Raw genomic sequence first — 23,820 nt, 5'->3', positions numbered from 1 at the left:
TGAGCCAAAATTAACTGCCAAAAGTAGCACAGTGGGCGGAAATCGGAAAAAGCCGTGCAAAATTACAAAATTGCTTCTTTTGAGTTATAAACTCGAAATTTCGCAGTTATACTAAAAAATAATTGAAATTTATGGATATGTACTTCATTTGATATAGGTATTACCCGTTACTGAGATGCAGAGGCTCAAACGTGAGCAAATTTCCATAAAAACGCCCGTCTTCAATTTTCTCTGAAAATATTCCACAGTAAGTAGATGGTGAAGCTATAGGTGGATTCTTGCGGAATAAAAATCCCAGCGTAGATTGGATACCCCTGAGTTAGGAGATAGCAAGCGAGAATTCCCTCTGACGCCTAGCGTCATTATGACTAAATTCTGGATGCATACAATGGGAATATGCATAAAATTTAATTATCGATTATATTTAATGTACTCGATGAATAAATTCCATAAAAATGCATTTATCAATATCAAAAAGAAACTACCAGCATCGGTACTCAATGACTGCGTATCGCATATGAGAAGTCGTAAATAATTGGCGGAAACATCTTACTTTTTCCAGATTTTAAACCATTACCCAAGAGTTTCCTGGAGAAAATATTCGACAAATCACCACCCGAATCGCATCGAGATAAAGGATTGAGTACAGACGTTTCCTCAACTAAAGCCGAACATCATTATGACCAAAGTCGAGTAAAATAAATTCGCAATAAGTAATATTCATAATCAGTATTGGAGAGCTCAGAAGCAACTGCATGTCCATGCACGACAGAAAAGCGATTTTTAACCATAAATAGTTAACAAAACGTGTCTCTGAAACAAAGGGATTACACGTAACCTTGACTGCTATTTGGAGCATATTTAGCAATCAAAGAAACAAAGGTTCTGGGGTGCCTCCGATGGAAAATTACCACTCATGAAACGCCAAACGGTGTGGTGAAATAAAACCTTAAATTTAAATTATAGATTTTATGAAATACAAATTTTTCAGCACAAAGATTATAAAATTCTATGGTTTCCAAATATTCGGTATTTTAATTAACGAATATCTATACTGCAAAGCTCACAAAAGCCTCAATTTTCACTAACCACCGTAAATAATTTGTAATTTTGGCACCGATACTATAGACATCATAAGCATAAAAAAAGTTCATATTAATTTTCTGTTTTCAATTCAGCCACTCACAAAACCGTACAGGCATTTATGAAAACATATCGTACTCCCACATTATAACATTTTCCTCATTAGTTGTGTGCCTCATAACCTGGACTAGATTGCAAAGAGAGACTCCCAGGGAGAAAGTCTCTGTACTATGCTTCGAAATAGATTTTAGATTTTACATTTAGATAAAGTTCTGACTGCATTTTCTACTCCAGGGATCAGCAATCCATTAATGAAGGCAGCCCTTGCGGAAACTGAAATAACTATGTGGAAGGCAAATACCTGAATTACTTATGGGGACTTTTTAAAACATAAAATATGTACAAATTACGAGAATAACACTCCTTCTTTAATCAATATCACTAAATCAAAAGTTCAAACAAATACTAAGAAGTCCACGACAGTCTACTCCATCCTAGTACTACGGCCCCTGTTAAACGACATTAAATGGGGGTCTCAACCTACTTACCTTACCCAAATAATTATATTTCTTTAGATGCTCCCACAACAAATTAAAATGTAGACTAAATTCATTCGTACATATTCATATGTTATTCTCTCCTAGATTCCTCCGAGAGATTTTGTCAATCGTATGAAATGAAAATGGTTAAAATAATAAATTTGCCATGATTGCAACCATTTCAAGAAATAGCAACAAGATTTACGCATAATCAACATTCGTATCGACAAATGAATATAAAACGTTTTAAAATATCCATGAAAACATTATTGCAGTTTCTAACATTTTGCCTCTTGGATCCCATCCCCTCCGGTTATAGAGATGGATCGAAAAGAACCGAACTACCGTCACGAACTGTTTACTGAATGAACCGGTTCAAAATAAACTGTTCTCTTCGCTTCCTTGTTCGCTATTCATGCCTGCACTGCACTAGTCCGGCGTATTCGGACAAGTATGAATTCTCCTCAAGAGGTACTTTGAACTGCACCTCAATCGCCAGCTTACTCCGGCAAGCGCGTTGTGGTTATTTAACAATGGATGAGAAGAACTCGTCCGGAGAAAGTCTACGGAAGAATGCAATCATTATTTCCGGGGCAATGAAGAAGTACCGTTGTCAACCAAGTCGATTTTATTTTACGAAACGTTATTTGACGACATGTCCATGTAAAGCTATTGTGACCACTACACTGAATTGCACACAAACAAACCTCAAAACTTAAGCTCTCTTTCATGTTTTAATCTTCACCGCGTTGTAAGTAATACGGATTCACATTAAGACAAAATTTATTTTAAATATTTTAGTAAGATATATCATCATCATTAGTCAACAATCCTAATATTGGTTTGACGCAGCTCTCCATTCCTCTCTCCTATCCACCAACCTTTTCATAGCGACGTATTTCTTCTCTTTTACATTCTTTTATAACCTGTCCTATGCAATTCATTCGGGGCCGTCCCTTGCCCTTTTTCCCTTCCACTTGTCCTTCAACGGTAGTCTTCATCAGGCCATCGTGCCTCAAAATGTGGCCAACTTAGTATATACTTGTAAAAATAAATAGTACCAAGGAAGGAGAAATAAAATTAATAAACGTTGGCCGAAAGTAAGTTCTAAATATATATTTGAGAAAAGAGCGTTTTACTTCTTGGAGAGTGGCGGCAGGGTTAAGCCTTTGCCTGCGAAAACATAAGGTCGCGGGTTCGAGTCCTGGGTAGGTTCTCCTTATACCGGGCATGATTGTTTGTGAATGTTCAAAGGTCCCGCTGTAAAGGCCTTAAATGAACTGTTTCCGGGGCGATGAAGATCGACCAACCTTCACAACACGGTTTAAAGAATATTATATAACGCGTCAGGAAATAATGAATAACCATTTTCTTCGCTTCATTTATTTTTTGCATAATTGTAAAAAAAATCAATCGTGGAACATTGTAAGAACCACGTATTTGAATCGCATATGCAATTTAGAGAGATGGGAACTGGACTTTCGAATTGCTGAGTACAGAAACTTCTAGGGGGAAGATGAATTTACCGGCTCTCATAGTAAAATATAGGAATAGCATTAACATTCACCGTTATCTCTAGCAGGGGCAAAACGTGAGAGCAAATAGTTAGGAAAAATAGAACTGCTTTTTCTATGCAATATGATGATAATGAGCGGTTTATCAATACGAATAGTTAAACTCACCTCAACCCTCCAGAAATTACGGAGGGAATATGTACTCATCCTAACGAAGATCATGTGATTATTCGCTCAATAAATCTTAAGAAATCTCAGAAAATCTCCACTTTATTCATACTATAAACAATGAGTAATATGCATGAATCCACAACATGCTTTGCAACACAACATTCATCATTATGTGTTGTCATGGTATCCCACAAAGGGCCAGCATCGCACTATACTGGCCTGTGTTGACGGGAGAATTTCCAGGATTTCTCTAGCGATATCTTTGCATAAACAACTTCGAAAGGCACACTTATAAAAAAATACATGCACGTAACAAGGCGAGATGGTTTTTTTTTCCTACAGTATCTGGTAGCACGTAGCAGGCTCCGTCTCTCAGTGAGTCCTACGTTAATGAAGCGCTGAACCACGAAATATTATTCCATCCGCTCCAGGTACGCGTCCATATTTCACCACCTCTAGTACGCACATCTGCAAGTCCGAGGCTTATTTAAATTTTCATGCCAAGGGAAACACCGACGGTTTCATGAATATGAGGCTCCTCACGGTGTAGTGCGACAAGTCCCATGCTCACGGATGCTTTTCCTATAGCATCCCTAAGCAAATTTGCGGTCGCAACGCACCGTTCTGTGACGCGAAGTTCCATCACAGTGAGTAAGTAGAATAACTGCGAATATATTTCTAGGTCAATCAGCGCATTCAAAGATGAATGGAGATATTTCACACGAGTAATTCACGGGGTATATCAACGCTAAGGGAGCACTCACACAAATTAGAATTATAGGAATAATATATGCATTGTGAAGCCCTTCCATTATTTCTACTGAATCAATTCTTTAAATCTCTTTCAATGACTTCTTTGTAACAAACACCCTCATTCAAACACTTAACTATAAACGTTATACTAAATTTCTGAATTGCACTGACAGTTGAAATCGTCCGTAGTAACAGTAGAAGATTGTATAAAACAGTGAAATTAAAAGAGCAATTAAAAAGATATTGTGGTATTTTATATCACTTATATTAGATTAAGAAAGGGAAAATTACTAAGTCAATATTTCTTCCATCATATTAGCCATATGTTTACTTGAATTAAAGTATGCAATATCACCTACAAAACCGAACTTAAAGAGTTAGGGCAGAGGTCTCCAAACTATTCAGCCCGACGGGCGACGACTGCATTGACTATTTTACATCTATTAAGTTTATTATCTACGATTACAGCTTTAGTTTATATTTAAAATTTCACTATTTTCTCGTACTATTAAGGATAGCAACGGTGTCTCAATTACTAAAATTAATGGCGACACTCGCTAGGAAGTATCATTGAATGATTTTATTTTTCCATTGCTCTAACCTTGAATGGAATGGCTATTGGAATTACTAATCGTTGGTTAGGTTTTCTATAGCATGAAAGTGGGTGCATATTTTGTTATTATGCGTTATAGTTTTGGGGCCGATTATCGCCTTCATTCGAGATCCAAATAAAACAATCAAAACATAAATGTTTTTAATTATTCATTTGATTCCAATGTCCTATTTGGGCCGGATAAGACAGAGTGAAATGCAGTATTCTGTAGGGCCGCCCTACCAGTTCATTATTTTCCGCAACGCCTTGATGGTATGCAAAAATCATTACAGTAATGCATCTGCTTAGGCAAATAGCTTTCAGATATTCTCCGATCACCTCTAAACGTTGCTTGCTTCAAATGAAAACTTAAACTGAAGAGCTACCTTATTTCATACCATCTTTTCCATTTTTCCACAAATTACCGCCCTCACGAGACCCCGACGAGAAGTTAAAATCAAATACCCTATTTTTGTGTTGCAACATACGACGACAGTTCAGGAATTCATAATACATTGACATTCAACGTTTTTTAGCCCACGGTTACCTATTATCCGTTTCATATTATTAGTAGCCATAGTAACAAAGAGCACAAAGATCGTATTGGCAAAATATCAATCTAAATGGATGGATTTAGGATGGGAATCTTTACAGAAGCGTAGAGCAAAGTAGAGACTAAATTTAACTGGTAAATTAGTAGAAGATTTTTCTCAGAGGATGTGAAAAATATGCTCCGTTCACCGTCGTAATACTTTAGACATGATCACGAGAAAAAAAGAAAAGAAATAGACTACAAAACAGAGAGATTTAAAACGACATTCTTTCCTCGTGCTAACAGGAATAGCAACGGTGTCTCCATTAATAGAATTAATGGCGTCACTCGCTAGGTCGACTTATTGCATGTTTATATTTTTTCCTTTGTTCTAAACTTGCACGGATTTGCTATAGGAATTACTATCCGTTGGCAACTGTTGCCTTTTCATGAATTTGCACGCATACGAGTATGCTCGTATTTTGTCATTAAGCATAATATTTAATGATCGCGAGGTGTGCATGTAGCGGTCCTCTTCCATGCTGCATATTGGTGATAGATCAGCCCCTGCCAAACACCATAGAGGTGGCTTTTTGTAGGTCCAAGGCTACTTTAACGCCTCTTTGAGACCGCGTGTGGGTGCCGTGGCACGCTTGTTAAAACGTCTATGTTGTTTCGTTTATATGTGACGTAAGCATTACGATATAAAATGTAAATATCAAAATGCTACATGTTCCTCCTCGTATTTTTAGAGACCTCGTAAAAACAATACCAGATATCAGAAAGGATGCTGAAAATAAAATGTTATTATGCTTAATATTTTACAGCCGTGTCGTGTTCATGTGGCGGTCCTCTTGAATGCTGGTGACTGATCACCCCTTGCCAAACACCTAGAGGTGGCTCGTAGAGTATTATGAAGATGTAAATTGTCAATCATGCTTGAGGACATGCATATACATCATCATGTGGTTTAGAACATTCTAGGCGAGTTTATGTGCACAAAAGAAATTAATTATATTTTCCAGGGTTCTCCATGCGAGAAAATACTTTCCCAGGTCGCACGCTCGCTCGACGTCGATATGAAAACTTTCGCGAGGGGTAGAGAGGGAAAACGGGGGCGGGGAGGTAGAGAGGTCGTGCGCCCGGGGGTTTCGGGTTACGCGAACCTGAATATTTAATGGACAAACAAGAAGGCCGCGGAGGGGAAGAGAATCAACAAATCCAGCACATCATCTTGGTCCAGCCTCCCGAGGAACGGTAAGAGGCCTGGGGAGTAGCGAGAAATAGTCCAGAGGGTCAATTTCCAAGTTTTGTGGTGAGTAAAATTAGTCCGCATGGACTTGCTTCGATTTTTTTCGCGAGGGTTTCTAGATTGCTTATATACAATCCCTAAAAATGTAATCTTTCACATGAATTTTTGTGAAGTAAGGGACCCGATGTGTATAAAATATTTTTATGACCATGTGCAATGCATGTGGTGGTCCTCTTGCATGCTGCATATTGGTGATAGATCACCCCCTGCCATGAGACCGTGAGATTTTGCTAAATACGATTTAGAAGATACAGATATTTTTCATTTATTATCTTGTTTTTTTAGGATTTGAGTTTACGTTGTATGCTACCTTGTTTGGGAGCTCGGTAGTCTCTAAATATCCTGCGAGTCACGTTTAAGGCGTTTGACAGGGGATGATTAATCACCAGCATGCAAGAGGACCCTCACATGAACACCATACGGCCTTAAAAATATGACGCATAGCAACAAAATATACGTCCACATCCATTCATAGGCAAAACTTGCCGACGGTTATTAATTCTTATATCAAATCTACGCACGGCTAGAACAATGGAAAATAAAAAAATGCAATGAGTAGTCCTAACGAGTGACGCCATTAATTTTATTGATGAGACACCATTGCTTTCTTTAAAAGCACGAGGAAAGAATGACATTTAAAATCTATTTTTCAGTCCATGTCCTTTATTTTCTTCTCGTGTTCACGCCTGCCATAGTGCGAAGGTAAGCCAAGGATACGTTTCACGTCTTTTATAGAGCACTATTCTTACAGCTGAAAATACCAGCATAGAAGTAAGGAAACAATTCATCAGATGCTACATATGGAGTATGTTTCTCTATGGAAGCGAGGCTTGGACGTTGACAGCAGCAGAGAAGTCAAGAGTGGAAGCATTCGAAATGTGGTGCTACCGAAGAATGATGAAGATAAAATGGATTGACCGTGTGAGTAACCATGAAGTGCTAAGGAGAGTAGGAGAAAAGAGAAGCCTCCTAAAAACATTAAGCAGAAGAAGGGACAACTTAGTTGGCCACATTTTGAGGCACGATGGTCTGATGAAGACAATCGTTGAAGGACAAGTGGAAGGGAAAAAGGGCAAGGGACGGCCCCGAATGAAGTATATAGGACAGGTTATAAAGGATGTAAAAGAGAATAAATATGTAGCTATGAAGAGATTAGCGGATAGGAGAGAGAAATGGAGAGCTGCGTCAAACCAATCTTAGGATTGTTGACTGATGATGATGACAGGTCAGAATCAACTTTAATTTCCGGAGAACCTATTGTAACACCTAATTTTGAGTGGTTTGTTTTGGTTGTTGGTGTGACGAAATAAAAGCAATAATAAGCAGCAGAGGTGGAGTGAGGTAATTGTTGGGTTTGTTGACGGCGCGGGAAGAAGTGAAAAGAGGGGACTCGGATTGTAATAGTTATGGCGGACGGGTGTTCCCTCGCTCCCGAGTATGTATTATTTAAAGTGAAATAAAATGTTTGAAAGTAACGTGAAAACGAAGTGAAATTAATTTAAACGTTACATTTTGGCGCCGCAACGTGTAGGGCACGACTTCTCGAGAGGATCGAGACCACGGAACGCCTGAGGAACGAGTCGCGTCGTAGAGAGCGGGAATTCAAGATGGTGGGAGTGAAAAAATTTTACGAACTGAAAAAGGTGGATTTACAAAGTTTGTTGAGGGATCGGGGATCGACGACCCAAGGGGCGAAATTTGAGCTGCAGGAGCGTTTAAAAGCGCTTTTGATAAAAGAAGGGGTAGATATAGAGACACATGAGTTTGAGATGGAGACGCAGGACCAAGGATACAGTGACCTACGGGTGCTACTAAGACAGATGCTAGAAGAACAGAAGAGTCGAAATAGAAAATGGGAAGAAGAACGGGAGAGTCGAGATAGAAAATGGGAAGCAGAACGGGAGAGGCGAGATAGTAAACAAGAAGAAAGAGACAAAAAGTTGGAGGAGACAATGAAAAGCATCAACGAAGGGCTAGCGGCGTTTCGGCGAGAATGTGAGGGGAGAAAGGAAAAACAAGCGGAGGAAGTGCCCGGGAAGATGGCGGACGAGATAGGACAAGAATCCACCACAAAGGCAGCTGGGCTAGATGAGGAAGCAGTCCAACGCATCGTGCGTGAGAAAGACACGAGACCCAGCGTCACGATGGCATCCGCGGTACAGTTGAAGGTCCCGACGTTCGATGGGAGGCATACATCAGGACCCCGTGAGGAGAGTGCGTGGAGGACGTCGGGAGGCGCGTTCCAGCACAACCAGCAGCACGGATGGGACTCGAGGAAGTCGCAGCAGCAGGAGTGGCAGGCGTCGAGCCAGCAGAAAGAGGGACGACGAGACAATGACTTTCTCGGCGATGGATACTTTCACCGGCCAGGCGAGAGATCAGCTGATCAGCGGCCTGCACTAAACAATGTAGCGGAGGTGCGCCAACCGGAGCGACAGCACCTTGTCAATTCCATGATGGCGGAAGGAAGCAGTCACATAACCGAGCTTGGATCGGCGGGAGAAGGTGACTCTGACAATGAGAGGATCGCGAGAATATTTAGGATACGTGAAGGTAACGTAAGAAGGGACGAAGGTCGGGTGAAGAGAAGAAGGAGGAAGGAGAAAAGGAGGAGAGTAAAATTTAAAATGGGGCAATTAGATAGGTGGCGAGAGTGGTTACACCCTGGAGAGACGGTGGAAGGGTGATGTGACAGGAGAAAAGTGAGGGTAAATACATGTGTAATAATTTGATATGGAGGATTGCAGGAGTGTTTGTTGATTGTTTATTAAGTGCATGGTTGGTATTTATATGCTTGGAATGAATGATGACAGTGATGAATGAATGAGTAAAGTGAACGGAGAAGGGGAGTGATAAGTAAGAGAAGTGTGACAGATGGAATAATGAAATGCCGGTGTGTGAAGTGGAGTGAACTGTGTTTGTGTGATGAAAAGGGGGAAGTTCAAAACTGAAGGCGTTGGGGCCACGCCTGTAACCAATAATACTTTGTTTTTGAAGGCTTTGAAAAAGAAAATTGCATGTCATTCCATTTTCTTTTCCAATGGGGCAAATGTAACACCTAATTTTGAGTGGTTTGTTTTGGTTGTTGGTGTGACGAAATAAAAGCAATAATAAGCAGCAGAGGTGGAGTGAGGTAATTGTTGGGTTTGTTGACGGCGCGGGAAGAAGTGAAAAGAGGGGACTCGGATTGTAATAGTTATGGCGGACGGGTGTTCCCTCGCTCCCGAGTATGTATTATTTAAAGTGAAATAAAATGTTTGAAAGTAACGTGAAAACGAAGTGAAATTAATTGAAACGTTACACTATCAAAACAATCTTGGTATCACATTCATCGATATTATTGAAAGATGGAGGCCACAAAGAAGGCTGAGAAGAAATTAGACCGAGAAAAATTGAGGAAAAATTAAACTTCAATCCCTACGAAGCACAACTCAAGGGCATGGGCGTACCCAGCAAGGGGCAGTAGGGGGCTGGTGCCCCCCCTAAGAGCAAAAATCGCAAATTTCTTTAATGAAAATAATATATTTTCAAGAAAATAATTTTAAAAACTAATGAAAAGCTGTTAAAGTTTCCTTAAAATGTTGGTTTCATTCACCTTTTCCATGCCATAAACTTACCTATAACTTGAACAACCATGGCTTGCCCCCCCCCCCCCAGTTTTGTTCCTGGGTACGCCCCTGCTCAAGGGGAATGCATAGAGGAGGCCCAATACCATCCGATAGGAGGGTAATTTCTGTTGCCACTTAGGTCACATTTTAATCGGTTCCCAAAAATGTCCGCGGCGCGGTGATGAGTTCAAAGCGATGCACTTTTTTCCCAGTGATTTGCAGTACAATTTTTGAAATGGCGAGGATTGGCATTGAACTTTTGCGACTTCGATAGATTACATCACCATTCATATATACATAAATTTCGGATAAAACTCCTAATCAGGCCTTATTTCTCCGTGGAATTCGGATCGCTTTGCCCGTCAGCGACGCTAGTGGCGACTTTTGCAAACACATTTAAATACGCTATGATTGACAACACATTTATAGGAAGACTAGAGTTTGTAATATTCATGGTACAACTATTACGTTGTGTGCTTTCCATTCATCGTCACTTGTCGACACAAGTCGACTTGCGTCGCGGTTTTCGTGTTCCATTCTATGTGTCGGCGACTGTTGTGACACAAGTCAACAAACGATTACGCGCAGGAATTGGAGAGTTTTAAATAGATGCCGTGATTCGACACTAGTCGACGCGTGAGTCGCATGAATCGAAAGCACCCATTCACGTGAGTCATTTATTTTTTGGCATTCGGCCCCGTTCACGGAGATACCGTTGCTATGTGACCATAGCAACGTTTCATTTGCCTCCGGGGCCTCCCCCCGAGGTGCCTTAGGAGAAACCGAGAACAGACCATAATCCAGCCATTTATACCTTCCTGGAAACCAACGGCTCAATATCCCGTAGTATCGCTGAAAGGGGCTTAATTGTGCAGCTGCTGTAGCCGGGATAATTATCGCATGCTGATGTAATGAACGCCTGCAAGCTTTCTGCCGATCTAGCACCGCATGTTCCAGACCCTGATCGATATCTTACACGCATGAAGTATGCAGCCAGTGGATAGTCCAAGAATATCACAATAGAGTACCCTCTAGTAGACCCCTAGAGGTTTTATCACCAATTGCGCCTTTAAATTGGTTTGCAAAAGTTGCCATTCGCGACGCTGATGGTAGATCCGAATTTATCGGGGAATCGATATATAACTACGGCTAATTTACGATGTTAATATTGTCAAATTACTGAAACTTTCTAGGTCCATGTCCGTCAAAATTAATGGCTTTTCGGTTAACCTGCGTCACTATTTTAAAATGACCCATTAGCACAGTTGAGGTCTCGGGCATAGGATGGGAAACATTGGCAATTTTAAAATCTGGACGCGCGTTACCCCAAAACCCATTAATATTGACGATGCCAATAATCGATATTATAATATCTAACGGATTCATAACTTTTCATTGCTCTTCCTTGACAGTTGAAACACTATTGTAAACATTGAGAATAAATGGATCGTTCTGTGCTCATCGCCGCTTTTCGGACATTTTTAAGTAACCGAAATGGTAGCATAAATCAACCTTTAAAGGGAGGGGGCATCCTCTGTGTAGTCTCATTGGGATAGATTGTGGAGATCGGAGCATTATACTACAATCTATATCATCTAAATTAACATATTACCCTGCCAGCTACCTAAAGAGGTGATGGGCAGGGTGTGAACCACCACCAACACGCACCAGAGGAATAAAATTTACTTCCACGAACATGCGCTACGCAACTATGCGCTATACAGACTGTCCCACAGGTCGTGTGTCATTTTTGACCTCAATGGTTAGTACTTTTACGTCGAGCAATATTGATGAAAATTGGCATACTTATGGGGAAAGGTCCTAAGTTTTGTTATGTGAAAGAAAAATTTTACAATTTTGACCCCTTGACCTCACAATGTGGGTCCAAACCAAACATTTGAATTTGCCTAATGGGGTTCCAATGTTTAAAAAGTCGAGATTGAAAAAAGTCTAAATTTCATTTACCAAGATGTCGATTCTTAGGTTTTTGGACACGATAAAACCGAAAATAAGACTTTCATTCACGAAAATTCAACCGGTGACCCTGTGAGGTCACACACGCAATATAGGTCACAAGGGTGGCAAAAAGAATAGCATCAACAAAGGTGTGGATCCATGGGTTTTAAAGGGTGCCGAAGTCAATGGCATTGTCCTAATACCCCTATTATCCACTAATTGACCTCAAAGGTTAATACGGAGGTCAAAGGTCATCGAGGTAAACGTAACGCGACAACCAACGTGTAGATTCATAACCTGTACATGATACATAAGCTATTGGATTAACCAATATCTTACTTATGAAGGCAATCTGCATATGAAGCTAGAACATGCGAAACATGCTGTTAGAAATACTAGGGATATTCAGAAACATGTATTAAGAAATACATAATTAAGCTGCAATGCCAGTCAACTAATGTATTTCTCAGTCTTAACGCTGCCGCTAACACCGCTTATCAATCGTGAAAAAAACGGGATTCTAATCTATCTATATATCGTACAGTCTATCTCTCTCATTTTATTTTTATGGTCTGATGTATCGTAGTATGTTGGCGTTCGTAAGATATGACTAGCATCGTCGGAAACTTAACTGCTCTTAATTTACATGATACTTTAAGTCTACTTTTCAATCTACGGACTGACAGTGGTTTCTACCTGAGTTGTTCTAAGAGGTCAGTAACACTAACAAGACTATCGCAACGGATTTTCACGTACCTGGCAGCTCTTTTCTGCAAATTTTCTTATTCTGTTTTTAAAACTATTTCATAAGGGGGTGCATTAACTCAGCAGAAACTAACTAACATTTCTTGAAGTAATAACAGCGATTACACCGCTATTTTCGAATTAAAATCTTGCACCTCTGTATTTATACACATAAGCGTACAATATATAATATACTTACGAATATTTTGAGTTTTATCGATAATATCGTCCACATAGCAATAAAAAAATATCCGTAACATTCTAAGTAGTGTAGCTCATCATTCTTGAATGAAGTAATGCATACTGATCACATTCGACGATAGGGCCAATATTTGCAACTACTTGGTGAAACCTTAATTTTATGGGTCGAAACTGCAAGAATGAATTTTGAAACTCTTGGGGAGGGGGAGAAACGCTGGTTTTAATTCTAATTATCCTTAGTCTTATTGCTGAAAATAATGTCCGGCAATAACCACAAAAAAAACCTTTCTGACCTAAAACGTAATATTAGGTTTTGGGTATGTAATGGCCAAGGTTACACAACGAATTGAGATATCGTGTTGGCGTGCAGCGATGATTTCCGCCGAAATAGCGAGCCTTCTTAAACACTCGTTAAAACTGGTAAGCCGAAGTATGAGTGCAACTTTTTTTACTTCAGAGCTCAACTCAAGCACCGGCAGGTGAGACATGCTAAATTACCTCGATAAATTCATATTTCAAATTGACAATACTGGGTGCTTTCTCTGCGCGTCGACTGTGTTACTATAAAAATGGAATCGACAATAGAGCAAAGTTTAAGTTTTGTGCTAAACTGAAAAATCTCTTGAAGAAACAAACAAAATGATTCGCGAGGCTTTTAGAGACTCTTCTCTGTACTACTCACAAGTTTTGAGGCGGTTAAAGGCCTTAAGAAGGTCCGGGAAGAGGTAAATTCCCCAAAATAGCAAGAATGAGCAAACCAAAAGTGAAATCAGTGCTCATGGTCTTTTTAGACAGCAAAGGAGTGGTCTACAAGGAATTTATTTATCAAGGAAAGACTCAGAATCACAATGCTGCCTATTACAAGTAATTGCTGGAAAGACTCCGAAAAAGGGTCATCAGGGCGAGAAAAGACATCTCCGCGACCTGGCTACTCCATCTAGAAAAAGCGCCTTTCCACAACGCTCTACGAGTCCGCGAGTTCCTAGCAAAACATGAGGTTCAAACGATGCCCCACAACCCCATAGTCCAGAAGTCATCCCAGCAGACTTCTTTCTATTACCACAGATTAAGGCAGGACCAAAATGAACCCAATTTTCGTCCTTAGAAGAGAGACGAGGACTTTGCGAGAGGTCCCCGAAGAAGCCTACCTGGCCGCGTACCGGTTACAGCAGATTCGTTGGAAGAAATATCGATGACTAAGTTCTAACAACACGTATCTCAAAAATAGCAGATCTTCAGGAGAGCAAAAAAACGATTAATATTTGTTAGTTGCACACTGAAGTTAAAAACCAAAAGTTCATAAAATTGATAAAGAAGCATTCATTTGCAAACTAAGAGTTGCTTTTTGCTTGTATTTTATTTTTTAATGCTATTACGCTTTGTTATAAGACGCCTGTTTCAAACCGGCCGAATTTGAGACACGTGTTGTTAGAACTTAGCCATAGATATGTAGAATCACAATGGAAGTACTTTGAAGAATTTAAAGTGATTGTGCAAATATGTTCAATAAGTTTCTTTAAAAAAACTAACTGCATTACTTTCGGAACGCACCCTGTAATCCACCCTTGCGTAGAATATGAAATAATAGAAGTGTTTTTGTGAGCGACTAAAATCGAAATATTTACTATAACGGCTTGCCATCACATAAAGTACCTGCGCAAATACAAATGATTTTTATTTTTAATTCAAACAATTGTTTTATTTTGGAGATGTTGCCACTAAAACAGCGTCAAGTTTAAACTAAAATGTACACAAATTAATAAAAAGCCCTAATAATCAACTCATAACGGATAAAAATATTAATTTATAATACTAGTTAGATAATGAGGGATATAAACATTGTACATGCTTTGTTTGCAGGTACTTGTGGAAAGATTCAATGAAGTTTCCCCCAAAGTTACTATGCAGGCTTTAGAGCCGTTTCTTTTATGCCAGGCGTACAAATAGACAATCAAGGAATCCTCTCGTAGTGCTTATGAAATGAGCTTTCAACAGTAGCGTTAAAGAAGCCGCTCAGTAATTGTTTGAAACAAAAAAATTGAATTTCACTCGATGTGTTTGTCGATTCTCTCATTAAAACATTTCAGCTTCAGCACGTGAGCCTCACTTCTTTTATCCTAGATCCCGAGTACTCTGCTGTAGGTAATTCCCCAAAGTGAATCATAAAAGTCAAACAGAAAACAATTCGTATGCTCAAAGGACTGTTGTTGAATGATTTATATTCAGTTCCTGTTTGCATCATCCCGCAGGTAACTCCCCAGATCCGTATGAAAGACTCCACCGGAGAAAAAAATTCAGCCGTTCTACAACTCACGTTCTATTTCTCTCTTTATCACCTTTCTTCTTTTCTTCGTTCCAAAAATAACGCTCTTAAAAAATCTGAGCTGAAGTTAACTTCAAAAAGTGTTCGCAAGTCGAGTCTTTATTCGGCAAAATAATATTTTAGAGCAGAAAAGTTGCCTCCAGTACAGCCTCCATTAACATAGCAAAGTCAACATTTTTTGGAGTTCTGATTTTTTTCTTTCGAGATGTACAGTACATAGTGAAAAATACTGAGTATTTTAGCTGATACATCTACTTTACGATCAGTTGGTTATGTGAGAAAAATTAGCTGGTTTCAATATAATATTTAGCGTAAATGAACATAGCTGAACTTGATTTTGTTCTAAGACGAGGAGCCACCAATTATTATTATTAATATTGAGATGGATAAATTCACTGAGAATTGTATGATATTAAAACAACTATCGGAACTTATTGATATTATAAAAAATTGAAAGGCAAAAACTAAGAAAAATGATATTCAGTTTCCATTTGCTATCGCAAGAAGTAAATTTCACGATTATTTTTTTTATTTTTCAACAAATACTGCAGTTGGCGGTTACCAGAAAAAAACTTTCCTCGTACACTATTTTTTCAGATAAAATGGCAGAAATACCTATTAAAGGAACAGTTATTTACTCTGTTTCTTTCCGAGATTTCGTCAAAAGGAAAGGTAGACCCAAATATACTTTGCAATACGACTGCTGGTGAATTATGAGAAGCGACAAGATAATTCTGAAAAGCTCATAAATATTACATTTCTCTTGGCAAAAATCGTGAAAATTCTAAATTCATCTCATTATTTTTGCCAAAATGGTAATAAAACGTGCAATCCTCAATTCTCTTAAAATTTCCATACCAGTATAAAATCTACAGCTTCACCGACATTTTATAAATCTAATTGAAAAACTATTTCTAACCGTAACTCGGAAGAGGGTTAGAATAATGAACTACTTGTCGTTTCCAAATACATGAGGGGGTTTAGAGAACTTGTTTTTGACATTATTCCATCCAGTGGTGTAGCCAAAGGGGGGCTTCAGGGGGTCCGAACCCCCCCCCCCCCCCCACCCCCCCGAAATAAAAACTCAATAATTTCATTTCATAAAAGAAAACAAAATATTGAAAAAATCACGAATTTACAAAATATTTCTTTAACAAATGAAGTTTTTTTTATTATGAAATGTGTTTAAATTAGTTTAAAACCCATTACTTAGTACCCCGTTTTTCAAAAATTTTCCCCCCTGGTTTTGAACACCCCCTTCCCGAACGATATTCCTGGCTACGCCCCTGATGCCATCTGTTACATAAACATTAGACTTCAAATATAGGCGGGTGAGAGAGTACGTTACTTGTTACATGCAGTGCTGGGATATGCACCTAGAGAAAATCTTTTCCCCTTTAAATATAAATACGTCACATTCACTTCAGTCGTTCAAAGGAAGGCTGTACTCCTATTTGAAGTCTATGGCTTAAGTTAGTCTCTTCAACTTATTGAAGTTATCGTCTTAAACTTGTGAATTTACCTAAAATTTCCACATGAATATACAGACTGTCCCAAGGGTCGTGTGTCATTTTTGACCCGTTATTTTAGTAACTTTCCATAGAGCAATGTTCATGAAAATTGGCACACTTATGTGTAAAGGTCCTAAGTTTTGTTGAGTGTAAGCAAAATTTTACAATTTTGACCTTGTCAAAGGTCATTTTGACCCCCATTGTGACCCTCGGAGGTAAAAAAAACCAACAATACGGATCTATGAACTGCCTAACCGACTTTTGCACCCTTCAAAACCTATGGTTTGACACGTTGGTTGCCGTGATGGACCGACGTTTAACTCCATGACCTTTGACCCCCGTTGTGACCCTCGGAGGTCAATTAGTGAATAATACGGGTATTTGGACAATACCAATGACTTTGGCACCCTATAAAACCCATGGATCGACACCTTTGTTGTTATGCCATTCTTTTTGTCACCCTTATGACCTTGACGGTGACCTTACTGGGTCAACGGTTGAATTTTCGTAAATAATAGTGTTATTTTCGGGTTTCTCGGGTCCGAAACCCTAAGAATTGACATCTTGGTCAATGAAATTCAGACATTTTTCTATCTCGATTTTTTTAACATTGAAACCCCATAAGGCAAATTCAAATTTTTGGTTTGGACCCAAATTGTGAGGTCAAAAGGTCAAAATTGTAAAATTTTGCTTACACTCAACAAAACTTAGGACCTTTACACATAAGTGTGCCAATTTTCATGAACATTGCTCTATGGAAAGTTACTAAAATTACGGGTCAAAAATGACACACGACCCTTGGGACAGTCTGTACATATGTATGTGTGTGTTCATTATGATCTATATTAAAACTTATATTTTTGTGTTATTAATACTGAATTTTTTTACATAGTTTGTCTAAATATCTACTACTTGTTAGCCTATCAAAAGTCTCCATAATGCCATATTTTTGTCAAAATGTCATTTATTAATAGTAGAGTATTTCCTGTATTTTCTATTTTTTTGCTCTCTTAGGTTTTACCTAGAGCATAATAAAAATATTCATATTCATTCCCCAATCACTATATCCCCCATTTAGGTAGCGTTCCTTTAAAACCTTTCTGTGCACTGTCCATCATCATTTCTCTCCCCTGCGGTAGCAACATAATCTTCTTCCCTAGGATGAAAGATACGAACATCCTCTCTATGGAAGGAGTAAAAATGGTCCATCTATTCCAGTTATCCTCCAAATTAGTTTTGTAACTCGCTTTCATTACCTTGGAAGACCTCAACAGGATCACTCTTTTTATTTACATTATTTCCATGTGTATCTATTTCCACTTTTATTCACTCTGAAACACAACAGTAAACCCCACACTTAATTTAATTTTGACTGACTTGGGTTTTGGCGGCTCAATATCACTTTCTAGGTACTACGATATCCTGTGGCGGTTGGGTGTATTTAGGTAAAAAGCTTTGAAAATAGATTTTTCCTATACCCACCCAAACACCGCAAGGTATTTGTACCTATAACATGACGCCCAGCTGTTAAATATTAAATTACGAGTGGAGTTTACTGTTTTGTTTCACAATGAAGATTAATATCTTCCACAACGTATCGCCTCAGGCGATTTCTTAATTCCCCTTAATCAGACATATTTGCATTATCTTTCACGATACGAACTCCATTTTCACTTTAATATTTAATAACACGGCTGTTGAGAATCATTACGGATTATATATTTCAAAAAGGCAAGATAAGAAATTTATAACCCAGGAACCCAGCAGGAATAATCCTAAACACGTCTATGCTGTTAGGTACATATTTTTATAGATATGTATCCATCATTCTCAAAACTGAAAGCAGTAGGCAATTACGTAGTAAAGCGCTAATTTGTTCGAGAAACAGTCTCTATGCTAGGGTGCGATGGAGACGATTTGCGGCGATCGCAACATGGACACACGAGCGACATAAACCATGAAATCGGTCGTTTCGACAGTCGTTCAGGAAGACGTGGAATTCCTGCCGGCTCGGCCGACCAGCAGTTTGCATACTTCGGTAATGACGTACACACGGCGATCACCTGGGAAACGGGCTGTCGCACAGTTGATCTCAACAGCTCTCCGTTTTAATGCCGCACGAGACGATAAGGATCGTAAAGCGGAATGGGCAAGGTATATGGAGCAAGCGAAGATGCTCCGCCGGTCATGAAACATGAAGAGGAGGTCCCCGAGGGGGAGGTCTCCGGTGAATGGAATAGGGACTTCCCGGAGGGAAATTAAAAGCCCTAAATGTACTCCGGCCCCATGGCGAGATGCAAGCGATGCAGGTATGCAGGCACTTTTATGCTCCCCTCGACATCCTCCTTGCGATAAGAGAGCGTGGCGCTAGCAGGTGTCCAGCAGGAAATCGCAAGTAGCTCGACGTGTCTTCCATAAAATGCTAGCAGGCCACGCAGCTTTCCTCGGGAAGGAGAGTACCCAAAGAAGTTGAGAACCTTGGAACTTGGAATGCATGGTCACATGACAGTATTTTAAGCAGGGATGGCAACAGAAACTAAACAAAAGTCAAAACCAGTAGAATTTTATTAGTTCCGTTTCCAGGAGTGAAATTTATTTGTTTTATTTATTTATTTCCTCACCCACGAAAACAGCACTAAATGTAGAAGAAACGAAACGAAATGGATCTAAACCCGTGGAGCTAAACGCAGGGTCGAAAAAAATCAGAGTGAAAACTACTTCGGGTCGAAACTAAACTAGAACTCTGGGACGAAACTTAACGCAGATAATGTTTCGCACCGGAGAAACCACGTGCTTCACCTCCGAATGGTTTCGATTGGTTTCGTCCCACACACCGAGTACGAAGCACGGTTGAATGAAGTAGAGGATCCACCTATCGCCATTAGATGCATGGGGCACTCATATTTTCACCGCTAACAGGAGAACGGTGAATCCAATCTGGCCATTCGATTTTTAAGCTAAATGCTAACTACACGAATGTAAAACGTAATGAGTCGAAGCTATTCTTTCTTATCCCCTTTCCAATCAACTTTTGGGATCGAAACTTAACTATGAGCAGCGGAGTTTCGATTAATTCAGTTTCATTCTCGGGGGTAAAGTTTCGTCCCGGGTCGAACTAAACTTCTTGGTGATTTTAATTTCTTACAGGAACGAAACTAAACCTAGGCCTCGTATTTTCGTTCCCCTACGGGTCGAAAGGAAACATTTTCGTTTCGTTTCATTTGCCATCCCTAATTTTATATAAAGAAACAATGCAGTTATGAGATGGTACATACATATCAGCAAACAATGGAAAAAATGATTTCCGTGTACCGCGCACGGGATCAGCTTATACATAAGCACACGATGTCGATTCGCGAGGTCGAGGGTTAGCAAAGAACCGGTGACGTCACCTTATTTAAAGTCGACGCCCAAATTTCATGACATCATCACAGTTCCGGTTCATTAACTCTCGGTCAGGAAGGGCCGCTCATTAAGAGAACAATACGCTCACAAGGATGTTAAAAACGACTTATCACACGAGTCCAATACGCGAGGCAGAGTAGTAGTAAAGAAGTAGGGACCCACATGAGTTTGCTACGTCATCAGCTTATCTGAAAAAGGATTAAGGTCGTATATTTTTCGCCGCGAATAGCTCGAGAAGCTGGCGACGGATTGAAGCAAGGAATATTACGAGTTTCTTATGATAAAAATCTCTATCGCAATCAATTATTTGAAAAAAATTGGCGGACGAGTTTTTCCACTACGATCCACATGATATAGTTGTACTAATACTGCGACGCAAGCGCTAAATTATACACGCATAAATGCCAACACAGAAGTCAAAACATTTACTTCATCTGATGCCGCAAGTTTAGTTATTTATAGCCGCATAGCGCCATGAATCTCGACACAGATTTAGAATATGGGGTATTCAATGTGCCTAATATTTCCTATACCATGAAATAGGATAATTCACTCGCACCTGAAATTGCAATTCCTTGAAGATGGAAAGAAAAGAAAAGTTAAAACGGAAAACATACCTTCCTCAATTAGCTATTCTCTCGTAAGTTTATAATGAGAAAACGAAACGTTTCCACCAACTTTTCATGAGTTGGTGACGTCATTATTTTTGATTCCAAAATTCCTAAAATTAAAAAAAAAACATACCTATCCCGCGATTCCGAAAATGTAAAAACAATACCCGATTTGTAACATCGAAAACTAAGTTTCTAAATAATTCGTTATCTATAATTCCATATCTGTGATAAAATTAGTGACGTACTGATTAATTGTAGGATCAACGGGTTCTCACGATTAAACGGTAAAAATTTTGGATTTTCAAAAAAAAAATAGTCGCCTCCTATGGAGAACAACAATTTTATTCATCATCACAGACTTCACATCAACAACGATCCAAAATTTTAATGAATATGCATTACACAAAGTATCTATAGAAATGACAGCAGGGCGACTGGATTTTTCCGTAACTTTAAGCGATTTAAATAGGAATGAGATTAGGAAAAGCTGATTTCAATATGATTTTGGCATACATGTTCAAAAGAGATTTCCTTTGTCACACGAAATAAACGGCTTTCTTCGAAGATCACCAGTGATCGGTGATCACCAGTTGAGATAAACGATTAAATTTTAAATTGTGATAATGTTTAAATGAATCACTCTCAACCACCGGCGCACAGTGGGCTAGAATAGAAAAAAGCTGGCCAAAAGTCTCTAGAGTCTAAGTTATTAGTAAATTAACGAAACATTTTACAAATTGTGTATTGTAAATGTGCAATTTAACTTATTTAGGATTATGTAGGCCAAAATGTTGTTTAGAAGGGTGATAACAATTAAAATAGGCGAATGTGATGCGGAAAGCAAACTCTACAGGGGCACGCCTATCTTCTGCTCAGGAAATATCAAGGGAAAAATAGAATTTTTTCTACTGCTAACAACGTTAAAGCTATCAAATAGTCGTGCATAAGGCAAATTTTGAGTCAAAAAGTCAACTTTTCTGGTATGTTTTACCCGATTTTTTCTAATCTTCTAATGTTCTAATCCTTGTGTCGGGCTTCCAATGCCTCTTCGGAAAGCTGCCCAATAGGAAGAGTGTCAGATTTCACGATTCCCGCTCCATGTATAAAAACTTTGTGAATAGTTCCCTCTCTATTTGCCAAGACGACACTATGTAAATCTTGACTAGTCACTGTCGTTGTATCCATAACTGAGCAACTACTCTGTGGACGTCCTTCGGCAATTCGACAAGGAATACTGAAAGGAAACTGACTCGGCTAGAAATGAGCGAGCCAATCGCTTAGACGGCTTATTTTGGGAAAATTAAATTTCTAGATTGGAAAAATTTGCACGTGTTCAAAGTAAAAGAACAAATCTGGGGACACAAGTGGGCAGCCGCCGAGTGAAAAGGGCTAGGAAAGCGCGCGAACCGTTAGGTTTATTACCGTCCGCACGCGGCCTCCGCGCGAAGACCCAAGGGTAAAACCGTCAGATAAGGGTACATACCATAAAGTCACCGCAAATAATAAGTAGTTGAGTGATATGCAACATAAATGTAAACCAGTGGCAGAGACCATAATAATTTATAATTTTAATATTGAAGAAATATTAGCTAATAATTTCACTGTCAAAAACTTGAATCAAAAAGACATTAAAAATATCAGGTAATCAGTTCCATCGAAAACCGAACTATCATTATTCTTACATGGGTAGCAAAAAAAATTGCGGACTACAACTAGGAATCATTTTAAAAATTTTGCTTAACTTCGAACTGCTACTCGCTACAATAGAAAGTAAAATCTTTTTCGATGGATGCGACGAACACTTATTGAAGTCACAACGAAACGGAGGCGGGTGCAAGGAGGCTTTGGTTCCCAGGAACAAGTAGGTAACTATATCCTCTTTTAAAGCGCTATGTTCACTCGACACTCTCTCTAGGACAACTGATGGATGTGGTACGCAAAAACAACCGAAAAACCCTAACTAAGAATTCCATTTGTCGGAACAATGGCGGTAAGGGTCGGCAAAAAGAGACAAAAAAGTGTAAAAAGCATAACATGGGATAGCTACCGATGAATTAGGGGAAGTAGAAAAGAGTCATTACTGGTAAGGTTGTAAAACCAGCATTGTCGGGCCAGTAAGTACGGAGGGTCGCAAATCCTCAACCATTCGACGTGGGCGCCTGTCGCTGCACGTGCATGACCTTCCTAAACCCCTCGACCGCAGCCTGCCCATGATGCATTAGGGAAATCCGAAATTCTGAGAAAATCCTTTCAAATATATTTTAGCCATAACTCTGCCGAGGATCCTTCCAATGACCTAATCGTAGAATTGCCAGTCACCAACATAGCAAGAAATTGTTATTTGCGACAAGATGTTCGTTGAATTTAGACATTTACAGTATAATGTGCAAAAACAATATGACAATTATTCATAAAATATGTATTCAAGTGACAAATGTCATTGGACTTTTAGTATTCCGTAGTCTTTATGCACGGATATCATATCCTTTCTTCGCTTAGTCCCGCCGCCGTTTCGTGGCCGCCACAGTGGACCGTGCGGCCGGGGTGGATTCACAGAAATATGGTTGTTAAAATTAGGATCGCAAGTTATCGCAAAAACTGCATTCTGGAAATTATTCTATATGCTTTTGTCTATCTCACAGTGCAAATAACTCCGTGTATTCTGATGTATATACAAACGATAATTGCCGTTAAAAATGAAATTCAATGAAAAATCAACACAGTTTTTGAAAAATTATAAAAATATGAATCAACAAGTAAAATCAAACAAACACTGTCCATATTCATTTTATGAAGACCATTTTTATGGATAAAAATACATTGAAACCAATATTCGTAACAACGACACTGTAATGAAGCTACAAATTTAGCTATTTTCAACGGAAAAAATTTGGTTGCTAAAATCACTCCGACATGCTCTACTTTAAACAGCTGTAAAAATGATATTAACGTATTCCATGCT

This window comes from Ischnura elegans, chromosome 8 (genome assembly GCF_921293095.1).
Source record: "Ischnura elegans chromosome 8, ioIscEleg1.1, whole genome shotgun sequence".
NCBI lineage: Eukaryota > Metazoa > Arthropoda > Insecta > Odonata > Coenagrionidae > Ischnura > Ischnura elegans.
Note: the sequence above shows the minus strand (reverse complement) of the source record.